The sequence below is a fragment of the Phyllostomus hastatus genome, unplaced genomic scaffold (genome assembly GCF_019186645.2).
Source record: "Phyllostomus hastatus isolate PE091 unplaced genomic scaffold, TTU_PhHast_1.1 phas_scaffold_11, whole genome shotgun sequence".
Taxonomy (NCBI): domain Eukaryota; kingdom Metazoa; phylum Chordata; class Mammalia; order Chiroptera; family Phyllostomidae; genus Phyllostomus; species Phyllostomus hastatus.
Genome location: NW_025334005.1, coordinates 5925908 through 5951018, shown reverse-complemented (window position 1 = coordinate 5951018; position 25111 = coordinate 5925908). Strand labels below are relative to the sequence as shown.

Here is a 25111-nt window from a genome sequence, read left to right as displayed (position 1 = left end):
ATATCCTGGTCTGCTTGGCCCAACCCTTGACCCTCTCCTGGCTCCATTAGAGAGCCAAGTCCAATGCCTGGTCACTCAGAGTTTACTCGTCAGGATATGGACATGTTCTTCCCTGTCCTGCATGGTATGACATGACTGCACCAGGACTAGTGAATCCCCCACCCACAGCTCTCCTGCTTGGTGGCTCCATGTACCTTTTTTGGGTGCAATGACCTCACATGTTGTATGAACAGGAGTCCCTCTGAATGTAGCATCTCCAGAGGCAGCATGACTGACGTCCCCTGTCTCTCTTTCTCTATTTCAGAAAAATATAGTGTCTCAATGTAACAACTAGACTTTAAATATCTTACACACGAGAGCCTCTGTCATTCAAGGATGGCCTGATCACCCCTGGAAAATGTGAAGGTTTCAACATCTTGCTTCAATAAAGTACTTGCCCTGCGCTTCTCTCCCTGTCTTGTTTTTGTCCAAGAGTCTGTCCCTGGAGTTGGGGTGGTTCTTGTCATTAAATGGCCATTAGGTGGTGTCCATAGTACATTCTAGAGACACATCATCCAGTGACCATGGTGGCCTGAGGAAGGGACCTCAGAGAGACTGCGGGCTCAGGAGCCATCCCACATCCTTGCACAGATGCCCAGTCCTAGGGCCAGGAGAGAAAAGGGGGTGAGGGGTCAAAATCACTCCAAAGGGTCCTGCCCCTGGGTTTTGCTGCAGGAAGCACAGCCTCCCAGAGCAATCACACCTTCCCACCCAGCAGCCCCACTGCCATTCCATCGCCATCAGAAGCACAAACAGCCTGCCTGGTCCTCACCCCTCACTGGTTTTCCATGCTGGGAGGGTCCAGAGTAACTTGTTTTCTGTCCACTTCTCACTCTGTAGTGAATCTTAGAGCTCAACCTTGAGGGAACTCTTTGCTCTCTGCACACTCACATTGCTCACCACACTTAGCAACTCTTCCTCCCTCCAATACCCCCTAAAGCCCCAGAAACAAGCACCCTGCTGCCATCTGGGCAATGCCATGCACACAGCCCACACTTACTGCAAGAAGAACGATCCAATGCACAGTGTCCATGCCCACCCTCCCCTTCCCCTGGGTGCCCACCCAGGTGATGTGCCTGCCCTCCAGGGAGGCAGCTGACTCAGAGCACTGGGCATACCCTAGGCTCTGGGATCAGTTTCCAGTCCCTGCTGGGACATAGCACCACATACTTGGTGGCTTCATGGAAGGTATTTTCACCAGTTGTGGGGGACAAAAGTCTAACATGTGGAATGTCTGCCAGAATCACAGTATCAGGAGGGCCACGCTGGCCCTGGAGAGGCGAGGTGAAAAAATGTTCCTGGCTGCTTTCACCTTTGAAGTCTGATGGCTGTCCCGGTCTTGTGTCCACTGGTCCTGTCCTGTCCTGGGAAGGGACCTTACCTTCTCCCTTTCTGTGTGTTTGCAAATCTCTCTGCCTCTTTGTTTACAACATACAAGATGACATTTGGAGGCCACCAGGAAATTCAGAATTTGCCCCTAAGTCACTTTTTGCACCCATGTCACATCTGCAAAGCCCCTTGTGCCATGGTGAGAAACGACTGGCCCCAAGTTTAGGGTATGGATTTGGCAGGGGGTAGTGCATGGGGTGGGGCTTTATGAACCTACTTCAGCTCCTCTGCTTCCTGACACCTAAGAGCCCACTAATATCTGCTCCCTCCATGTCCCAGCATCCCTCAGGCATCTTGGCCTTCCCATCTGCACAGCCGTGTTCACTGTCCAGTCCCAGGCCTTTTTTTTACCACTGGGCCCAGGTCCCCTGAACAGCTTCTGGGTCTGAGAGGCCCCTCTTGTGATATGCCCCCTCCCTATCGACCCCACTGTGACTCTCTAAGTGGGATTCCGACCTTACTTCTGCATCTTTGAAATACTAGAGGTCACGGGTTTCTAAATGTTTCAAGTTAGAGTACTTATTATTAGTACCCTAAAAATATACTCTAACAATAGTACTCTAATTATGAAGGTTGTGTGAAGGACAAGCTATGATTCAGATACCAAAAATGAAGACTTATCCACGATTACTCATTATGTCTAAAGTGTTTACAATCAATGTGTATTTTTGATCACTTCAGAGAACATATATATGTAAATTAGGCTCTTTTCTGAAATGCATTGCATACTCAGTCTGCACACTGTGGTTGGTAAATGCAAGCACTTGTGACGCCCTTGGGACAGCCTGACAGTCACAGGCCAGGGGCCATGCAGAGAGCATGTGGGACAACGTGCCACATGTTGCACACAAGGCCTTTCATGATCCCGAGCCTAGACCCTCTGACCACATCATCCTGCTCACCAAGGCTCTCTACTCAGCCATTGTTGTCCATGTTCCATTCCTCCTGTGTTATGTGGGGTCAAACCTTCACACCAGGCTGGTGGTGGTCCCTGTTCCTCTGTATTGTCCCCAGAACAGGGCAGCTGACGACCTCAACTGTGAGGCCCCTTTCACATCCCCTCTTCAGCGGGACCTTTTCTAACTCTCACATCCTACATTATATCATTACACACAGGCACACAAGTTACACTCACCAACACACAGATGGTGCCCTTGGTTGCACACAGAGCACCTGCAGACAAGCAGTCACACCCAGACACACACACAGAATGGTGCTGCTGTCCCACTGGTAGCACTTCACTTTTCTGTGGTATGGTATTCACACCACAACGTTCATGGGAGACCATACTGACTGAACTGACAATACAAAAGGCCCAATGTTCACATTGTTATTACTTCTAAAACACATAAGAGTTCACATGTATTGAATAGCCCTATGGGCAACATTGTCCCAGAAGATTGACATTTTCAGTCTCATTTCACCCTGACTTGCCTCCAGGAAGGTGACAGACTCTTACCACCATGGCCAGGGGAATGAAGGATGTCCTACCCACTGCCCATGAAGCCTGCCTCTGTGCCTTCTCAGAATCAACTGGGAAGACACCAAAAGACAGTGAGGCCCAAGCCCCACTCCAGGGCCCACATGTGGGGACGTCTACAGTACAACTCATGTGGTTCCCCTTCCTCATCTCCTCGTTCTAGGAGCTCAGCACTCAGCAGAGCAACTTTGGTGGCTGACAACAACAGTGACCCAGGGAGGACATTAAGGCTGTGCATGACAGTCAGAGCACCCATCCTCACACGTGTCACCTGGAGACCTTCCTCTGACCTCTTCCCTAGCCCTGGGAGTCTGGCCTCTGCAGGGCATTGGGATGTTTCCCTGTTGTCACACTGAGAGACTTGGGGTGCCATAAAGGATTGTTTTGGTCAGGACCTGCTGGCCAGGTGGAATAAGAGAGGTTGCCCCACACCAGTGCCACGGTGAAGGGGAGATGTGAGAGAGAGATTGCTCCAAGGGACAGTCACGGAGCTAACCACGCTGCCACTGGAGATGGTGAAAGAACCACCTGGGAGTATGTCCAGTTGTGGCAGATACCAGCCAGCAGTATCCATCTCGGCTGTGAATGCTTGTTGAAACACGAGAAAAAACATACACAGAGACAACCAGGTCCTGTGGGGAAATAGGAACAGAAGGGCCACTCTCTCTAGTGGGGAGAGCGCCATGGCCACTCTCCCTAGTGAAGAGCGTGCCGTATCCATTACCAAATAGATTTTTATTGAGAATACAAACTTAGTTTGTGGATTCGCAGTCTGGCAGAGAAGATCAAAAGAAGTAGGTGACTTACAAAGGTGCAGACAGAACTCCTGCTGTGATTCTGGGCAGAGATTGGAGTTTTAACATACGAAAGGATTACAGGTTCCAAAGGTTTCCTGCCTGTGCCTTTAAATTCCAAGTTAATAACATCCTCCAGCAAACAGATCTCACAGGATCTTGCATATTCTATGTCCCAGGCCTGATTATCCCGGGGGTCCACCATTTCTGGTCTGGGCTGCATGGCCCCTGCAGGACTGAGTTAACAGAGAAGACAAAGGCAGCCAGGAGACTTGGATTTCTCACAAGGACTCAGGCTTTGACAAAGCTGAGGGGGCAGGGGTTGATGTCCATCACCCATTCATATCCACAGCCCCATTCTCACATGATCTCGTCTGTCTTAGATTCATTCTCTTTCTTAGACAATTGTTACCCGTCTTTGACTGCCGATCATGCAAGGGAGCTGAGTTTTGCCCCCTTAGTGGCTCCTGGTCTGGAGGTCTTTCACTCAGCCTAAGTCACGGGGGCGGAGGGGGTGTTCAGCTTCCTGAGACCATGCAGGGTACACCCCAATGTCCAGTGCCAGTGCACATACACTATAAATGAGCATGAAAAGCCCACCTGTGGTCTGTGTATTTTGCCGAACACACAGGACATGGTCCCACAGGCTCTAGCTCTCTGAGAGGCAGCAGAGAGTTGACCGTGAATGGGAACAGGAGCTGTGTGTCAATTCCCCCTGAACACCCTGGCTCAGCGTTGCAGACATGTCATGTCTAATCCTGTCAGATGCCAACGCCAGCTCTCTGTTAGATTTGCCTTGTGGGTTTTCCTTCTTGGAAGAGAGCACAGATTTTTCGGAAGTCTGGCTCAAACCTCCTCACTGAGTCTCTCCAGGTACAAAGGATGCACTTCTCTAAGTCTCTTGCCTTGATCTCTGAGCCATCTAACTCTCCATCAGGACACACGTTATCCTCTCTGCCAAAACTTTGCTCCTCAAACCGTCTTACACTCTGTGACAGGGTCAGTCTTCAGAACCCAAAGCCCTGCTTTGTCATAGGAGCTTGCTTAACTCAAATGTTCAGTGGCTCTCCACTCCAATGACATGAGACTCAGGACTCCACTCAGAAATTAGTGTATTCAGGCTTGTGTGATCCTCCAACTTCACCTTAGGTACAAACAAATACTTCTTCTGTCTCTCTCTTCTTTACTTCCCCCTTCGCTCTCCCAGATGCTAACCTTCATTTCTGACACATTAGGGCATAAAGATGGGGAGAGACTAGAAAACAAGCAAGAACTTTCCTGATGTTTATTAAAGAAAAAGCAATGATGGTAAATCTCTCAAACACAGTCAATTTTCTGGGATACTTTCCCTGCAAGTGTGAAGTTTGATTTCCAAAAACGTCCCAGGGCATATGTGGTTCCTAATTGTGCTGGGTCAGTGAGAAGCTGGAATCCTAAACTGTTCACCTTCCAGCCTTCTGCAGACTCTGGTCTGTCTTTGGAATGGCCGCAATTGCCTGAACAGCTACAATGGCTGCAGTAATTCCGGTCTGCATCTCTCTGAGCTCTTCTATGTGCAGCAATTGCAGAATTTGAGCAGCTTCATCAAGAACTGCATCTCCTGTGTCAAACCAAGGCTGTGCTCCTCTAAAGCAACTGCCAATCAACCCTTCTGTTGTCTGCTTTGCTTTGGCAACTGCACCTGTGTCAGGTGGTCCTGAACCAAACAGCATGTGACCTTCATCATTATCAGGTGATCCTGGTAACTTAGAATCTGAAGGTCAGTCAGGGTCATTATGCCACCCTTAAAATCAGCATTATATACATGCATAATGATGAGTGCTTCCGCATTTTTAGCTGCACTGCCAGCCTTTTTGTATTTTCAGATACTGAGTCCTTGTATATTTTCAGCATTATGTCTATATTCAAATCTAACAGCTAACCCAAGAAGTCAGTCAATTGCTTCTTGTTGATCTTGAATCTTGAAAGGACAGCTAACACCTGTGAGATACTTTTCAAAAAATGTGGGCCAGTCACTACTGTGGATGTTGCTTAAATTGCCGTGACTTCAATCTTGCAGTGTCTGGTTTTCTGGTCTGTAGGCCAAACAATAAGTTTCTATATTGTGTTTCACCTTTGTAGATGAAGCTGGCAGGTTATGGCAGTTGAGGGCCATCAGCTTGTCTCTCCACATGGCTTCCCCCCCGATCTCCTGGGCTTGGCTGAGAAGGCGAGGTGAGGATAAGAAAGCCAAGCAAGAACTTTATAGACACATACTCCTTTAAGTCTGTTCCAAGTTCTATGGTCCAAACAGAGCTTTCTCTTGGGGATCTTCAGAAAGCTCATATCACAATGGTCTGTTCTTGTCTCATGGTTAATATGAGACAGGAGTAAAACAAAATGTTTTGGAAAAGTTAAAAATGTGACAGCAGGAAAATGTCATAGTGGACATGGAAGATAAATCAAAACAGTACAACAAAAGTATCTATGATGGGGGACTCAAATGTTGGAAAATTTTCACTTTCAGATGGGAGTTAATAAGCTTAGTAGTCAATGTATGTAAAAGTCTGTTTCAGGAACTGAAGGTGTGACCCACTCTGACTCCAGGAGACCATGAGGAGTCCCATCTTTGTGCCTCAGGAGCATTGCAAGCAATGAGGATGCATCTGAGCCATTTTGCTCCATGGTGAGACCACCGCTGCCCAGGACACAGATGAAAGAGTCCTGCAGCTTTTTATCTGATGATCTCTTTCCCTAAGTCCAGTCTGCTTACCTACACATTTTTCTCGCCTTATGCAAAGAGTTGGTGGACAATGGAACTGAAGACCATCTGTTGGGATACAAACTTGGCATCTTCTCAGTTCATCAGCCAAGTAAATAAAGTGCTTGTAAAGATTCAATCTCTGCCTCTGTTATTGGTTCTAACAGGTGACAGGAAGCAGTAATGCTGGCTTTTGTAGGTTCCTATATATAAAAGACAGGAATATGAAAGTGAAGAAAAGCACATCTAACTAAAAAATTTTGGAAATGACACAGATGGTGGTGGGAAGAAAGTCACCAAATAAATATACTAAGAAAATTTCCCCACAGTGCAAAATATGAAATAGAGCACCTCTGTCACTTTCCACACATTTTTGTCACTTTTTGGAACATCACCCTAAACACAAATGATTCTTTCAAGAAGAAATATCACTAAAGAGTATTGGGGGTTCTGCTGCATGCTGGACCCTCTAGGTAAAACTCCACAGGCAGAGGTTTGGTGAAAATGGAAAGAGGTCATTTATTCAATGCATAATTTTGAAAGAATGGCAAACTTCGACCACAGAGCCTATTCCCTCTAGAGCACCCAGAAACCGCCCTGCCACTCAGTGCCAGACAGAGACAAGGTGCACCCTCAGTTCCTTCTCCCACTTAAAAATACCAGCTCTTCAGAAACTGTAGGTGGCTGCTGCACAATCATTCAGGGCACTTGGCTTCTTTTGCCTTTGCAGTTGGGCCTCAGGCTTCTCCTGGAATGTGGTGGTAGTCAGTGCCCTACATGCAGCATGGTGCCATTTTTTCCACGTGATATCCTGTGGCCCAACACCTGAGCCCCATCCCTCTGGCTGTCAGATGGCAAGTGCATCGGAGCAACAGGCAGAGTTTGAAAGTGCAGCACCAGTCATTGGCTCTGCTGCCCTTCCTCCACTGGGGATGGGAAGCGGGTCTTCTCACCTGGCAATGGGGCTTGCAGTGCACACTTGTTGGCAGGCACTCCAGACTCCAACACAGCAAGCAAGGGGGACAACCTGCACGTTTCTCCCTACTCTCTGTTTTATATCTTCAGGGAAATATTTTGTGTGCTCCTGGAGGGTTCTGCTATCAAGCAAATCCCATTCTTGTTCCAAGTGAGACTGCCAGGTCATCACCTGCTCCTGCCACCATGTTCTGAAAAGGAGTTGGTGGGCTTTCCCTTCTGCCAATCACCATGGCCAGCTTGTGCTAACTCCAGGAAGGGCTTCCTTGTCACTGAGTCTCAGCCTGTGGGAAGGGAAATCTGTCAAACTCCACTCCAGCAGCTTCACTCTATCCACCTACAGTGTTCCCTGCAACCCATCCCTCACTCAGCACTTCCTTGTCCACCCCACAGTCTGGCCAGGTCTCTTTCAGATCCATCTCTATCAGAAACACTAAGTCACAGGCAAAGGTGGACAATACAAATGGAATCAATGTAAGACTGAAAAACACAAAGTAATAGGGAAAATTCAGAGGATCTGACCTACACTTGTGTACAACTAGAATTCTTATACAGTTAGCTAGCCTTTAAGCATGAAGATAAGTATGTTTCAGAACTGCAAATATTCAAAAGTTTTATCACCAATGATCTTCTCAGAAGGCAGGAAAGAATATACTCTACACAAAGACCTGGATGAGGAACGATGAGGCATGCAGTCCAGTGAGCACAGGACTGAACGTGGGCGTTTGTAATGCATCCACAGAGAGGGGTATAACATATTCCCACACTCAACACCAGGTGACACGGTGAAAGAAGCTGCAGGTGAGGCTGGAGCCACAGGTGTAGACCAGATTGGAGAGGTGTCTATTGCTTCTCATTGGAAGTTCTTTCTCATGATTTCATTTTGAGAATAATGGTCCCAGATTATTACATTTTAAATAAAAATGCTGACAGTGACAGGAAGTTTAAGACAAAAATGGCAAGGAAGACAGGATTGAAATTTGAAGAAATAAATTTGGCAAAAAAAAAAAGGTTAAGATGCTGTACATCATCTCAAGACAACCTGGAATATACACTGTACCAGACTTGCTGTATTTTATTAAAAGGACATCACAGAAGACTTTAATTCTTCCTTTTCTTTTTATGGTTGCCTGGAGTACAATAATGATAAGGAATATGAAAGGAAAGAACACCATTTAAGTTGCTAATTAAGTCATGCATTTATCTGTTTTGTGTGTCAGCTACAGTGCCAGCTACTTGAAAGGCAGGAGTGGATCAGAAAAACACGGGGATGACTGTGATGGGATTTGCAGTCCAGGAAAGTGGGTGGGAAGGAAACATGAATGGTGTGGAACATGTGAAAGGATAAGAGGTAATTTCTGGGAAGAAAATGAAACAGGTTAAGGTGAAGGGAGGTCAGGGTGAGAGATGGTTTTGTGCAGTTGTTTCCTATAGCTGCTGTAACAAACTACCACAAGTTGGGGAGTTTAGCACATTAATTGGGGAACAATTACTTTTCTCATAGTTACGGTATTGAACATAGGTATTGACAGGGCTGTGGCATTGGTCAGCATTGGGACTCCACTCACTTGCCCACTGAGTGACCATTGAAGCCCCCTCACACTCTTCATCTTTGGCCTCAAGGTCGACAGATGTTTATTTATCACTGGGAGACTCCGCCATGGCTTTAGTGCCATTGGAGGTGAGACTCTCGTTTCAGTGGATCCCTGAGCATGGCAGGTTGTTTAGTGGCGCACCTTTTCTCACCCTTTGGATTCAAATACCACACCACCTATCCTGTGGGAACACCAAAATATCTCTGGACATGGACAAATATCCACAGGAATGAGTACAAGGAGTGAGAAGATCCACTCCAGTAGAGAATTTCAGCTCTAGCAGTGTGGAAACGCATTCTTATGTCTCCCATATTCTCTGCGTTAATGCCCCTAAGGGTCAGGAGGGAACCCTCTGGAGGCCCACAGTTAGCAAGAAAATGTGAGCATGAGCAGAGGCAAAATGAGTAGCTAAAGAAAGATTTGGTGTAGAAATAAATGAATCTGTGAATATCATGAGTGTGTGCAGATTAAATATTTAACCACACATTTTGTAGAAACGTCAAGTTGTGTAAAGTTCAGGGATTTGGTGACAGAGCCAAGGGGAATAGCTATCGGTGACACCTGATCCTGACTCAGCTTCCAAATCCGGCTCCTTGTCCCCAGTCATTGGATGGATCCGGGTTAGGTTGGATAAAGCTAATGTTTACTTCTAGGGAGTAGAAGGGATGAGGTGGCCCAGTCCCTGGATGTCAGGGCTCCAACTTCTTCCTCTCCTCACCTGGCCCTGCCTGTGGTGGCTGAGTCCACAACTCTCTCCAGAAAACAGAGAATGTGGTGTTAGCACCAGGACCCCAGGCTCATGCCTAGGCTAAGACTTGGGTGGGAGTCTTGCCTTTCTTTAAGTTTCATTTTTAAATAGGCTTCTCTTTCTAAGAACACCCCAAAACAACATGTTATGTAATCAGAAAATTCTTTGTAGAATCTCAAAATCTGTCCACCAAACCAGTGATACAACAACTCATTAGCTGCCCACTGTGTTGCCTTTGTCACACATAGACCAGAAGAGCACAAGTGATGTTCTATGGAGCTTCACAGTCAGAGAAGAGCCATAATGTCAGGTCTCAGTCACTAGGACAAAAGTGCACACACAGGGCCATTGGGTTTTGGAAAGGAGATCCCAAGAGATCCAAGGCCATGATATGACACAGGAAGTAGGCTGTCTCTGATGTGGCATCGAGAATATATAAGGAGTTTTAACCTAAGGGACTCAGGCAAGGACAGTAGAGTAGAAGGCTTCAGGTGGAGCAGTGGCCTCAGCAGAAAATTATGGGGCATGCATGGAGATCTACTTGGAGTCCACAAGGGCAGTTGTGCAAGTCAAGGTCACAAGAGTCCACCTGATTCAGAAAGTGAAGGCCCATAAGGGTCAGACTAAGGCAGTCAATAGTGTTGAGAGCTGTCTCTGTTGTCAGAACATCTGGCTCCTTTGGCAGCTCTGTTACCCATTAGCTGTGTGCCCTTGGTCAGGTTACTTGGTTTCTCCATCCAAACTAGTTCAACTGGGAGTAAATGATATGCCTGCCTCATGGACTGGAAACCACACACCTCCCTTTGCTCAGCAGAACCATGGTCTGTGATCTTGACCTGGTGTTCCATTCATTCTGTGACCTCATGTAGCTTTTGAATTGGCCTGAGCTTGGCCAATAAATTTCATCACCACTATGCTCAATGGGTTTTTGTGAAGATTAAAAGGGGTGTTCGCAAGGCCTTGCATCAAGTAACTGCTTTGTAATGGTTGATCATGTGTGTTTTACTAAATCTGGAAATCAGTAACACAGGTAGAAGTACATTCTGAGAAGATTAACAGGCCACCAGGAGGTAGAATATGTTGAAAAGCAATGTGCACATGATGTCCCAATAAAACTCTTCAAGAAATGGTCAGTCAAATGTCAAATAAGAATGGATCAAACTTTAGGGCTTATTTTAAACTGTGGAGTTTTTCCTCTTGATGGAACAAGAATATCTCTAGAATTGTAGAAAATGTAAAGTAGCAGTTAGTTTCAGGGGTCTCTAGTGTTCTGAGCAGCCCTCCCTGGGGGCTCAGAATAACTTCCTCTAATGTTGGAAATTAATCTCCTTCAGCTGATGTGAAGGCAGTCCATACCCTGTGCTCAGCTCCCGTGTGAGGACTTACCCGCTGTAACTCACTCTGGCCTCGTGACAACCCCAGAACAATTCCCATTGTAAAGGAGACCCAGCTGAGACAGCTCCACAGCAGCATTGGCCTAAGGCCTGGAAAGCATGTGGTCTAGGACTGCCCAGGGAACTTTGATCAGTACACATCTTGCTGCCATAAAGATATCTTCTAGACCAGGGCCATTCCTGAAGTTTCTGGCCTGGGAAAGTACTACCCCACCCATATTCTACATGGTGGCTCGATCACAAGGTTAGAGAAGTTCCCATCCAAAGACCATCCTGGGGACTGCTGTCAGCCCTGGAAGTGAGGGGCAGATCCCACTGTACAGAATGAGTGAAAAAGGAAAGCACGAGGTATCTTGTGCCCAAAGACTGTGGGGCTGATTTCTAGGAACTATTTCCAATGAACAAATGTCAGGTATCATCTCGTCTTCAGAATTCTTTCATGGCCTTGGTGCCAATGCATAAATCAGTGAGGAAAAATAGCTTTCACTGAATGTTATTACTTTTATTCAGCCTGCTAAGACCTCAGATAACAAAATATTCATGTGAGTATATTCCAGGTTTTCAGTGAGCTGAAGGACAGGCCCAATATAATTCTCACTTACCACACATGTACCTGTGCCCCATGACCCAAGCTATCCAGGGTAAAATCTGAATAGTTCTTCTTTACAGCATGGTTTGTCATAGCAGGTGGTCAGTACGTGTCATATGAACATGGAGACCAAAGCTACCTTATTCTCCCACTTCCAAATTTAATTTGGGAAGCTGAATGAAAGTGCCTGTGGGAGGAGAAAAGAGCAGGCCAGCAATACCAGCATTCACACCTTTTAGATTCTTCAATTTCTGCTGACCATCTCTCGCTTTTAAACGTGAGTTTTTTGTGTGTGGAGATATAGTCCTTTGACACACCAGGAATGGTCACTGAGGGCTATGCAGAAGACATGGAGATGAAGAAACACACACTTCATTTTACTTGACATGAGATTGCTTTTGCTGAGCACAAAAACTGCACAGGGTCCAGTGTTCCCGAAGACAGTGGGGCAGGTCTATAATCATCGGGCAGTGGGCAGAGCCCTCACCATAGCCTATTCAACCAGTCCAGCTCTATTTCTTTGAGAAAGTCTTTTCCTGGGTTTTGAAATGAAGATCGCCAGCAATACTCCAAAGGGAGAAACTACATCGGGAAGAACATAACTTTCTTTCCATTTCTAGCTTCTTCCTAAATCAGTATGGTTCTTAGTGTGTGCAGAGCAGGGGAATGATAGAAAGACATGGGTCTCAAACAATCCCAGCAGAGAACAATGCATCCACACTTAACTGACCATTGACGCATCAGTCAGGCCCTCGTCACTCATTTTTTTTCTCTTTACTTTCCTCCAACTTTGTTTCTTTTGTTCCTCCATACCATCCCTGTTTAGGCTGATGTGGTGTTTCTGTCCTATGCCTTGCTGAATTCAAGAGGGACATGTTGCCTGCTTCCCTCAGCTGGCCAAGTGCCACCTGCACTCAGGGCTTTGTACTTGCTATTCCCTCTGCCTAGACAACTCCTCCCAAAAGGGCCCTGGGTTATAGCATTCACTCAGGTGAGCTGAAAAGTCCCAGTCCAATAGCCTGCCTGAAACTCCTACAGGATGCTGCCCTGGTGGTTGTTTTGTGGTTCTTGACACAATCACTTTCCCTTTCTCTCCTAGCTAATTGCAGTCTTGTTTGTTACTTCTGACTAGAGGTAACTGTACAAGTGCAAAGTCTGGCTTGACTTGTTCCTACAATGGAGTCTGTGGCACATAGCATAGGGCCCATCCTAGGAGATTCATGGCTGTTAGGAATATCGATGGATACATGAATGGGTGGATGGATGGATGATAGATGGATAGATGGAATAGCGCTTGTGCGAATGGAAGAATGAAACCTCCAATTGAGTCCTAACTACTCCATTTTCAGCCTTGTGATAAGCTCTTGACACAAATGTCAGCCATTCTTACAATGCCAGGCATGGGATGATGCATACCCAGTTCAGAAAATGGGAAAAGGAGCCTTGGGACAACCAGCATGGTAACCTGCCCAAGAACATGTCATGATTAGGGGTTGCATTGGAGGTTCAAATCTACAGCTGCATGAGCCCAGGTTTATAACCCTCTCACCGAATATCACTGCCCCCTCCCAGCATCTGTAATCATACATCTCTCATCATCCTTTGACTCAGCAGAACAGAATCCCTAATGAACTAAACAACACTAATCTTACATACGAATTTATGACTAACTCCAAAGTTGACCTAACTGAGTGAGAAAGTCTTTTTGAAAACCACCTTCAAAGAAGGTGAGAAATGATTCCTATTTCCCAAGAAAAGGCACCTGGGTTGCAGTCCATGGGTGATGAAAGTCTGTCCTCCAGAGGCAGCATATGGAATTGCACCTAACCCAGGTGTTTGCAGAATCAGGAGGAACAGACACTGAATGTGAAATGTGTTCTACCCTGAAGAGGTAAAAGAGAAACAAGAGGAGTAATAGGGTGGGGGAAGAAGAGGAGGGGAAGAGGGTGGGGAGGAGGAGGAAGAGTTAAAGGTGAAGAAGAAATAGGAGGGAGGAGGGGAGAAAGAACTGGGGAAGGAGGAAGAGATAATGAGGACCACAGCAAGAATAAAGCAACAGGGATGACAAGACAGGCTCACAAGGTTGTCATTTGCCTTATTACTTTGCACGCACTTTGGGGTTAATTTCATCGAATGACCTCACCATTATTGCAGTTGTGAGACCTTTGAAGGTTTTCAAAGTTCTGTCCCCTCGGGTTGTAGGAACAGAGCCCAGGGGGGCTGGGTCTAGGAGATTCTCCAAGCCCCTTCCTGACCCAGAGCCAGGTCTACCCTGTGACTCATCCTGTCACCTGTGGGAGGGATTAGGGTGGCCACCAGGAGAATAAAAGGCTGAGTTCTTCACAGTCACCTCCAACAGGAGCTCCTTCTTCCTACCACTTTAGAGTGACCAGCCAAGAACAGCCGCTTGAACCATGAAGCTGGTGGCAGTCCTCATGCTGACCGCCCTCCCCCTTTACTGTTATGCGGGTGAGCCTGGACAGGTTTTTGGCTTTCCAGGAGGGCTGTTGTCAGGGTCCCTGTGCAAGCACTGCTGTTCCCCATCCCCTATGCAAAGCAGCCCATTTCTCTAGTGTCAGTGCTGTGTGTATGGGGTTGAGGGCAGGGGTTAGCACAAGGAGGCAGATGCTTTAAGGCTAAAAGAAAGTTCCAGGTCCTGAGTTGAGTCTCCTAGAACTGGACTCAAACCCTTCCCACAGCCTCTCTGAGCATATGTTCCTGTGGGGAGGTAAGAAAAGACTCACAGCCAGGCCCTACACAGAGCTCACACCTCTGTCACTGAGCCTGCATTTGCCTGCTTTCTTCCCAGGTTCCGGCTGCGATCTTTTTGATGATGTGGTCAATTTGACCCTTGATCCTAATGTGGACGTGCCTGAATACATCAATAAGATCAAAAAGTTCTTACCAGGCGAAGAAACCGAAAAGGCCGTTACATCCATGAAGGAATGCTTTCTCCATCAGAAGGAAGAAACGCTGGAGAAGATTCAACAGGTGCAGGTAATTTTGGTGTCTCTTAAACTGTGTTTGAACTGTGGGACAGGACATGCAGGCTCTCAGTTTGTGAAAACTCTTTTGAAGCACGTGGTGGTCATGCTTGTCAGGAAGATGCCTTCCATCTTATTAACTCAACCTTCAGTGCACTGTCAAGCAAACTAGGTTTCCTGGCACCAGTGCCTAGCACCAGTGGTAATCCAGGCACTGTCGATTAAAGGTTCTAGAGTGACAGGTGGAAACCATGGTTGTGAATTTCCCCTGGGTGGGGGCAGAGGGGAAAACAGAAATCAGTGGTTTCACACGGGGCAGACTTTTCACGTGTGACAGCTGTTGTGTAGTGTTTTCTAGTGCTCATTCTGGGCCCTAATAACCATTTACAACATTCCAGGGTAACCTCCAGGACACACTGCCACAGCACAAAGACGAAAGTGCACATCCCTAAGAAATTCCTGATACAGGGGACAGCATGGATGAACCTTGAGGAACTGTGGGAAAACAAATGAGCCAGTCACAAATAGGCATATATCCCATTTTGTAGAGTAGCCAGTGTCTTAGACCCAGAGATAGAAGAGTGGTTTCCAGGGGGTGTGTGGAGGAAATTGGCAGATGGGGAGGGTCTGGAGCTGCACCTCAGCACAATGAGAAGATCCTGGAGGTCAGGTGCGCTGCCAACTGTATGTTCTTCACATGATTAGCTGTGCATTGAAAGTGGTGAAAGAGTAACATTTGTATGTGTATTCACTGTAAGTACAAAATTTTAAATGATCAGCCCCTTCAATTCAAGAGGATGGGTATTTTCTTTTAATCCTCAGTTAGACAAATCATGAGGAGCACACACCTGCAATGTGTTGTTGACCACAGTTTCTGGGTGGCAGGCAGGGGCTATTGGCTGCTCTTCAGTCGTGCACAAAGTCAGAACTTCACATTCTCTCGTTTTTGACTGAGATACTGAAAAGTGAAACCCAACATATTGTTGGCTACATTATTCCAAAGAGGAGGAAACCTGCAGATAACCTGACCATGGGAACAAACCCTGGTGGGACAAGGTCAGGCAGCACCAGCAGCCCTGGGGTCACTCATAGTCACCTGAGATAGAACAAATGGGATACTTCCAGCTTCTCTTCCAGCACCAGCTTCCGGCCAGTGCATGTGGTCCAATGCTGGAAAACAATGAATTGGCACGTTTATTCCTCAGGATTTTCCTTGGTAGGAACAAGTGAGATATAAGTGATGTCTCTGTTTTTTTTTTTCCAGGAAACAATATACAGTAGCCCTTGGTGTGCTCAATACTAACTTCCACACGACCTCAGAGATTGTCCACAAACTGACTCTTTTCGGGCAGAAGCTACAGCTTAGCTTTCCTTCTTCATCTTTGGATCTACAAATGCAAGACAATTGTGAAACCTCACATACATTTCCATTTCAATAAAGCATCTGCAAAATGGAAGTTGTTTCTTGGTGGTTGAATAAAATGGAGGCTTTAGGGAGGTTAATGTCACACATGCATTTCTCACACACACGAGTGTGCACACCCACCAGTGCACAATCATTCTTTACACAACTCAAGGGCAAAATGCTGAGAACCTGAAAGGGCATCCTGTCGCTCATTCCCCACAGCCCAACCAGGACCCTGTCACTGGCATGTGACTCCCCTCCCTCAGCCCTACCCCCAGGTCCATCTGGGCACTGTCAGGCTCTCAGTTCCTAGTGATGGTGGCCTGCTCAGGTTCCTGAGTTCATGGTGGACCTGAGTTGTTGCTGTGCCCACTTACTTTGGCCCGGCTCCACTCTTGGCATTCTCTGTCTTAGACTTTAGGTCTCCTTGCACTGCTGACAAAGACCCTCACCATTTCTGTGTATGAAACCTCAACCCAGTGCTGATGAAGATCCTCACACTCAATTCTCACCCCTAAGAGAAAATTCTCACTCCATAGGTGAACCCCTGTGGATGAACCTTCCCCTAAACAATGAATGCAGGTCATATCCTCCTCCTGACAAGGCACTGGGCCTTGCCTGAATGTCCACTTTGCACACTTGGGTTTCATGTTGCAATTCCTCCTGGGGTAGTCAGATATCTGTGATGTCCCTCATATGCCAAGTGGTGGCTCATCTATTTCCCCCTCTTACTCCCTCAAGTGTTATCCCACTGAGCCTGCCTCCAGGAGTTACTGGCCAGCTTCCTAGGGAATGTCACTCACGGGGGTGCATTGGGCAGCTTATGCCTCAAACCTTACCATCCCACTCACATTACCTTAATTTCTTTCAAAAAACATTCATTTCCTGGTTCATTGGGAAGCTTTCACCTGCTTTGTTCCCTCCCAGTTTGGTGCATTTTCACAGGCATGCATCTGACATATTTGGCATTGGATAGTTTCTTGGGAGTCAACCCCCTAATCTGGGGTCCATACACCACAACTCGGCATGGGTCCGCTGGCGCCAGTGTTCCCTGCCCCCATCTCCCACATAACTTCCAGTAATTCAGTCAACTTTGTCCTCTGGCCATTGCTGGTGTGTCAGCACAAACCACGTGATTCAACACTTTTCCAAGGAATGAAGGCAAATGGCCTCTGAATGACCTCCCCAACTATATCAGGAGATAAGAGGGTCCCCTGGGAAACATGTGAACACAAAAATGTCCCCCTACCTGCACTGGGGCAGTTTGGGTGTGTCCTGAAGCAGGTGGAGCCAATGTGGTTCAGAAGCTGAATCTGACGAGTTGGTGGGTTTTCTCTGACTGCTTGATCCAGGGGCTGACCTGTGGTATCCACTCTTGCTCTTAGAATCCTTGAAGCTGCCATAGGTCTGCATCCTGTGGCCTCTCCTCCCCTCCAAGCCAGTAAGCAGTCCAATGAGAGCATTGGCCATTTCAGTGACTGCAGTCATACTTCTCCTTCTTACTCTCCATCACAGGCCTTCTGTGTCTCTCTCATGTCCAGTCTGAGTGCAGATAAATGGACCCCTCTCCAAGTGGACCACTTCAATCAGTGAGCAAAGGCCAACTTCTGCATGGGCATGCAAAGCAACGAAATGGAGCAGGGACCATGAATTCCTAGTAAACAAGTATGTGTGTAGGGAATGTAATCAGCAAAATGTTAAAATGTGAGGTGTGGATCCAGAGACATGGCCCTTTTGTCTGGGCCTAATATTGTCAACAACCTGGAGGTGCTATGGAGAAGTGGGAGCATGTTCCTTATTATGACCTATTGAGTCTTAGATACTTTCAGCCTCATCTTTATACATTGATATAAATAAAAATAGGTTTTCAGGCCAAGATGAAGTCATAGGTACATATGCTTCACCTCCTTGCTCAACCAGAAAAAGGAAACGACCAATTTAAAAAGAAAAATCAACCAGAACTACCAGAGAATCCAACTGAATGGAAGCCTGACAACCAAGGAGTTAAAGAAGCAACAATCAACTAGACTGGTGGGAGCAGCAGAGATGGGCAGAAGGGCAGAGAAGACGCATGGCAATGAGACCATAGGCAGACCAGGTGGTCGCACATTTGCCTGTGGATAAACCAAGAGGAAGAACAGGGGAGTGACACAGACCACACAACCCACGGTTCCATAGGGTGCCAAATAAACCCTTTGAATCAGTGATGTAAAAACCTGTGGGAGAGTGGCAGTGGGAGAAACTGACAGTCCCTTGAAGGTGTGTAGAGCTGAGAAAGCACCATTGTTCCCTCTCTGTCCCCTCCCCCACAAACAGTCCCACAAGGCCGACATGTGGGTTGCCCCACTCTGGAGAATACCCAAGGCTCTGCCCCTTACAACACTAACAGGTGTGCCTAGAGGAAAAAGATGGGACAAAGAAGACCCAAACATAGGAAAGAAAAGTGACAACAAACTCACAGCTGTCAATGACTGAACCGAAAAAAGCAAAAGTAGGCAAAAAGTATAATGGGAATGGAATCAGCGAAATGGACAATACATGGAGGATTTTCAGCGGGGGTAGGGAGAAGTGAATGGGGAGGAAAACACACAGGGAATAAGAAGCATAATTGGCAAGCAGAAAAGAGATGGGGAGAGGTTAAGAATGGTATAGGCAACAGAGAAGTTAAAGAATTTATTTGCACAAATCGTAGACATGAACTAAGAGTGAGGGAATGATGGAGGGTTATGGGTACATGGTGAAGGCGGGATAAAGGGGAAAATTTGGGAAAATTGTAACAGCATAGTCAATAAAATATACTTAAAAATATGGGCCAAATTAAAGAACCCACCAAAACTCTAGAAATAGAACTAGGTGAATAGGAGATAGCACCTATGAGATGCACAGTTCAAAACAGTAGTAATCAAGATGCTCACTAAAATGATTGAGTACAGTCCCAAAAACAAAGGAAGAAGTAAAGTCTATACCTAGTGAAATAAAGAAAACTGTGCAGGGAACCAACAGTGAAGGGAAAGAAAGCGGGACTCAAATCAATCATTTGGAACAAAAGGAGGAAGGAAACATTCAACCAGAACAGAATGAAGAAACAAGAATTCAAAAAAAAATGAGGAAAGAAAACAAGACTGGGACATCTCCAAATGTGCAACATCCAAATCATAGGGATGTCAGAAGGAGAAGAGAAGGAGCAAGAAATTTAAAACTGATTTGAAAAAATAAAGAAAGAAAATTTTCCCAATCTGGCAAAGGAAATGGACATACAAGTCCAGGAAGCTCAGAGAGTCCTGGAAGCTTTGGATCCAACAACTTGAATCCAAAAAGGACCACATGAACACACATTCCCCAAGGTTAAAGATAAGGAAAGAACCTTAGAAGCAGTAAGAGAAACAAAGAGAGTTACCTACAAAGGAGTTCCCATAAGACTGTCTGCTGATTTCTCAAAGAAATCTTGCAGGAAAAAAGGGACTGGCAAGAAGTACTCAAAGTCATATAAAGTAACGACCTACAACATAGATGACTCTATCCAGCAAAGCTCTCATTGACAATGGAAAGACAGATCAAGTGCTTCCCAGATAAGGTCAGATTAAAGGAGTTCATCATCACCAAGCTCTTATTATATAAAATGTTAAAGGGACTTATCTAAGAAAAAGAAGAAGATCAAAACTATGAACACTGAAATGACAACAAACTCACAACTGTCAAAAATTGAACCAAAAAGCCCAACCAACCAACCAAACAAACAAACAAGCACAAACTAAGCAAAAAACCAGAACAAGAACAAAATCACAGAAATGTAGCTCACCTGGAGGGTAATCAGCAGGGAGGTGAAGGAGGGGGAATGGGGAAAGCTGCAGGGAATAAGAAGCATAAATGGTAGGTACAAAATAGACAGGGGGATGGTAAGAATAGCATAGGTAATGAAGAAGCCAAAGAACGTACATGTATGGCTCATGAACATGAACTAAGGGAGGGGAGATGCTGGAGGAACTATGCTACCAGGCAGAGGAGGATAAAGGGGAGGAAAGGAACAATGGAACAAGTGTGATAGCATAATCAAGAAAATATAATTAAAAAATAGACCCCACAAGAATTATTGGTACCTATTCGTTATTACTATAGTCACTTTGGATTAATGTTTTTGAAGAAGTTATAACATTTTTGTGGAACCTAGAGGTATTGATTGCCTAATTCCCTGTTTGGATTTTTCCTGGTTGAAGAGTCAGCCCTGGAGGGAGCTGAATTGTTCAGAGAAAGGTCTGGAGTCATTCTGGTTGAGGGGATAGCTTGGGAAGGAAGAGGGACCCACCCTGGTGTGAGCAGGAGGGTGTTCATAAATTTGTTTGCCCAGGACTTTGGGGACTGGCAAAGGGAAGAGGGATGAGGTCCAATCTCAACATCTCCTGCTTTGCTTTATTCTTGTGAAACACACGCATGTCCCTCAAAACCCACTGCCTGTGTGTCACAGTGGGAACAAGAAAATAGGCCAATTGCCATCTGCAGGGAGAGTCACACAGATTAAGGGGCACCAATAATCCCAGTCATAGTATTTTTTGTGAAAGTTAAAAGTATTTTTTGAGTTTTGTTAAAACTCAAAATAAATGTCATATATCCATTTTAAGGATTAAGAGAGGATGTGGCCCTCCTTTGCCAGAGTCACCTCCCTCACTGACTCAGTTCTCCTCCTGGCACCTTGGGTCTGCTACAGAGAATGCCTCCTGCCACCTGTGGGGAGCAGGACACAATGAAGTTCCTGTCCTGTAGAACTTTTCATCCCCTTGGTGTGTGTTTACCAGTTTGAAGACTAAAACCCGAGGCTATTCCTGGGATGTCATCCTGAGACCTGAGGGACATGTGTGCCTGTGCATCCTGCTGAGGACAGAGTCCAAAGACCCTGCCTGCGCTGGGTAGGTAACACCCATCCCCACCCACCACCCTCCTCTACCCTTAGTTCCAATATTCCCCTAATAGGGTTTTAACTTCACAGTAACAGTGACTCAGAGGTGATCATGAAACAGTAAATGAAGTGAATGAAAAGTAATGATCTCATCTTAACTGATGCAAATCTCAGTGGGGCCAGAGCCAAATTCAGAAGCACACTCTGTCAGCACTTAGAGGAAACAAACACTCCTGTTGGCAGAGTCAGTTAGACACAATCTGCCGTTTGACTTAGGAATGAGGTGATTTATTCTGTGTGACTTAGTGTTTACACTTGTTCCTTCCTGATGTAAGTGTAAGAGCTGACATTTGACCCCACACATGGTGTGCAGCACGTGTCCTCTGTGGATCCATTCATCCCAACACAAGTCCTCTGACGTCAGCACTAAGATATCACCCTTACTTTACAGATGAGGAAAGTGGAGCTAGGGGGTCAGCACCACCTGAAGACCCATGGGTAGAAAGTTACAGAGCTGACCTCGAATCCACTAGTCTGGGCCCAAAGTCAGAATTCTCTCTGCTAACCAAGAAATGCAAATGTCCTCATTTCGAGTCATTCAGAGGACACTTTAGAATTCAAAACAGAGCACACCTGTCCTGCTAGGGGTCTGGTGGGGACAGCATTAAATCCGTAGAAGTATTTGAGAATCGTGGACACCTGTAAACTTATAAATGTTTCCTTGAAGAACAAGATCTGTGGCTCTGTGAGGAAAGTTTCAGGATTTTTCCTGAACACACTGAGAGTTTCTGCAGGTCCATTTCAGTATTGTACTGCTGGTTTCTGTTCCTGTTGCCACAGTCCCTCTTTTCCCTTGACCTCATGTGATGGGAACGACTGAACTACAGCAGAGAAGTCACTTGTTCTGTACTGAGCATGGGTTTAGGTAATGTTAGGAATTTTTATCAGTTCCAATAGTTGTTTTTAGTAGACTATCTTAAGTGTTTCATTCACCAATTAATTTTTTTAATTTTATTTTAATCATTGTTCAAATACAGTTTTCTCCTTTTTACTCCCAGTCTAGCCCCCACTCCCACCCCTCCCCACTTCCCTCCCATTATCACCCTCCCCTTAGTTTATGACCATGTGTCCTTTAAATTTGTTCCCGTGAATCCTTCCCACTGTCCCCTGAAATTCCCTCTACTCTCTTCTGTGGGCACTGTAAGCCTGACCTCTATTTCAGTGTCTTTGGTTATACTTTGCTTGTTTCTTTGTTTTGTTGTTTAGGTTCCTGTTAAAGGTGAGATCATATGGTATTTGTCTTTCACTGCCTGGCTTGTTTCGCTTAGCATAATGTTTTCCAGCTCCATCCTCGCTGTTGCAAAGGGTAGGAGCTCCTTCTTTCTTTCTGCTGCATAGAATTCCATTGTGTAAATGCACCATAGTTTTTTCATCCATTCATTTACTGATGGGCATCTTGGTTGCTTCCAGCATCTAGCTATTGTAAATTGTGCTGCTATGAACATTGGGATACATAGGTTCTTTTGAATTTCACCAATTAATTTTTAATTTAAACTTTATCGTACTTTTCCCATCACCATTTACTCCTCTAATATACCCCCAGCAAATACCACTCTGCTGCCCATGTCCATGAGTCCTCATCAATTCACTTTTGAAAAATCTTCACTCAAGGACCTGCTTATTGATTTCAGAGAGAGCAGGTGGCAGGGAAAGACAAAGGGTGAAAAACATGAATGTGAGAAGATAACATCAATTGGCTGTGTCATGTTTGTGCCCTGACCAGGAATCGAACATGCAACCTTTGTGTTTCTGTGATGTCACTCCAACCCTCTGAGCCACAGTGGCTGGGCTCAAATGTGTTTATATAGATTTTTTTTCCTTGTGTGAAGGGACGATTTTTTACAGTGCGCGACTCCTTTTTCAATAGACAACATTTTTAGAGCAGTTTAGGTTCACAGAGAAATTGAACAGCAAGTACAGACTTTCCACATGCATCCCACTCACGAACATGTACAACCTCCTTGCCCCCCCATCTACATCCCCACCAGAAAGGGACATGTGTCACAACTGAGGAACCACTGTGGACACATGAGTATTACCTACAGCCCATTATCGTTTGTGCTTGTCGCGTACATTCCATGTGTTTGGTGAAATGTACAAGAATGTGTACCCACCCTTATAGAGCAGAGAGCTTTCCTGCCCTCCAGTCCCTGCACTCCACATAGTTTCCCTCCTTTTCCCCCAACCATTGAAGAGCACTGACTGTTCCTTCAATGTCTCCATGGCTTTGACCTCTCCCAGTGTCTGCCATTGCATCAGGAATCCTTTAATTCCTAAGGGCCTGGGAGATGCTGGAGCCACTCAGTGGGAGAAGCCTGGGTCTCTGATGAATCATTGAGGTCAGGAAGTGTCCTGGACAGAAATCTGGGAGCAGTAGACTCCAGGTCAAGGCAACAGTTGTTCAGAGTGTCCATCACTGAGGACTGTGTCATTGGTGATAGTGCTGAGAACACTAGACCATGGTGATAATCAAAAGCACTGGAATTATTTCCATTTTATGATCATTTCCCAGTTCTCCACAGACAGTGCACCCTTCATCACCCACACCCATGGGGGCACTACCACTGCCCCACCCTCTGACCTCAGCACATCCTGCAGCATGTCTCCTCTGCTGGCCTCTGTACTGCACCCAGATGTCAGAATGATAAGGCACTATTTTTTAATGCAATAGAAGGAAGAGGGCAGTGAGATGATGACAGATGTGTGTTCTGGAAGAAAAGGAAGATCTGGGACTCAGAAGAACGCACACAACAAATTGAATGGATTTCCCACCTGGTCCTAAATCTGAACAGCATGTTTTCCAAAATACACTTAAGATATTTCAAGTAGTTATTTTTTTGTTGCTTATGCCGTGTTCAGCATGAGTCAATACTGGTTTGTTTTCTCCTCAAATTCCCTTGGTTCTTTGGTCTTTAAAAAAAAATTATTTATTTTCATAGAGAGGGGAAGGGAGGGAGTAAGTAAGAGAGAGAAACATCGATGTAAGTGAGAAATAGAGTGGTTGGAGAAAACTGTGCCCCCAGCTGGGGACTAAACCTGCACACAGCCACGTGCCCTGAACCAGGAATTCAACCAGTGACCTTTTGCTTCACAGGATGACACCCAACCAACTGAGCCATACTCTTTGGTCAGTGCTCTTTGGTCTTTAGTGAAGTGTCTATTCTCAGTGGGGAGAGTAGCACTGTTTAGATCTGCCCAAGTCTCTTAATGTCTGGTCAGTGGAAGTCAGGTGAATTCACGTGTTTCCTTCACTCTTCACTGTGTGGCAATATCACATGTCAGGTAGTTTCTGGAAAATTCCTCCAAATGCCTGTGAGGGAATGGCAGTGACCTGGAAATGCAAACCTTATTATTCTTATTAAAGGAGTTTTGTGCCAGAGTCCCTGGTCAGAGAGTCCCATTAGCAGTGGCATCTGTGTGTATGTATGGTGACATTTATGCTGTTTGCCAATTAGGCAAAGGCCAGAGAGCAGACTGGCCTTAACAAGTTAACTGTATAGAGTGGATTCCAGAAGCAAGTGTCCACTTCCACTTCTAAGGCCTTAATCGACATTTTTACCTCAACAAGTATACTCAGTAAAATCTTGCAAACTTTTCGTTTTTTGGTTTCAAGGTGGACTTTATCAGGAAAAGTTAGTGTAAAAATCATTCAAATTAATAAAATTTAAAGCAGACAGTAAAAGCATACTTTGTAGCTATAGCAATCTCTTTTTAATCAGAAATAAGGTAAGGCCTCCATTACTGCCTAAGCAAACACTGTCCTCTTAGGCTCTATTACATGCCCAGGCAAGAAACACTGCAGGTATGGGAAGGGAGCCCAATGGTGTATCTGTGTGTGACCTGGCAGCAAGGGTAGACTGCATGTTCTGATATGGCATCACAATATTGTAGCCTGAGCAAGTGTAACTTGGCTCATATGTCCTGCAGTGGAGTGTACGTTAGTAATTGTGCCCATGCATTAAAATTCTCATTTCTGTCATTAAGAGAGTAATCAGCTTTCTTCATGATAGATTATGTTCTACTGCGTT

General features: G+C 45.7%; 1 pseudogene; it reads right to left on the bottom strand.

Annotated features, from left to right (window-relative positions):
* Nucleotides 1-5144: 5144 nt before the first annotated feature.
* Nucleotides 5145-5875, bottom strand: LOC123829600 (annotated as a pseudogene).
* Between the last annotated feature and the right edge of the window lie 19236 nt (nt 5876-25111).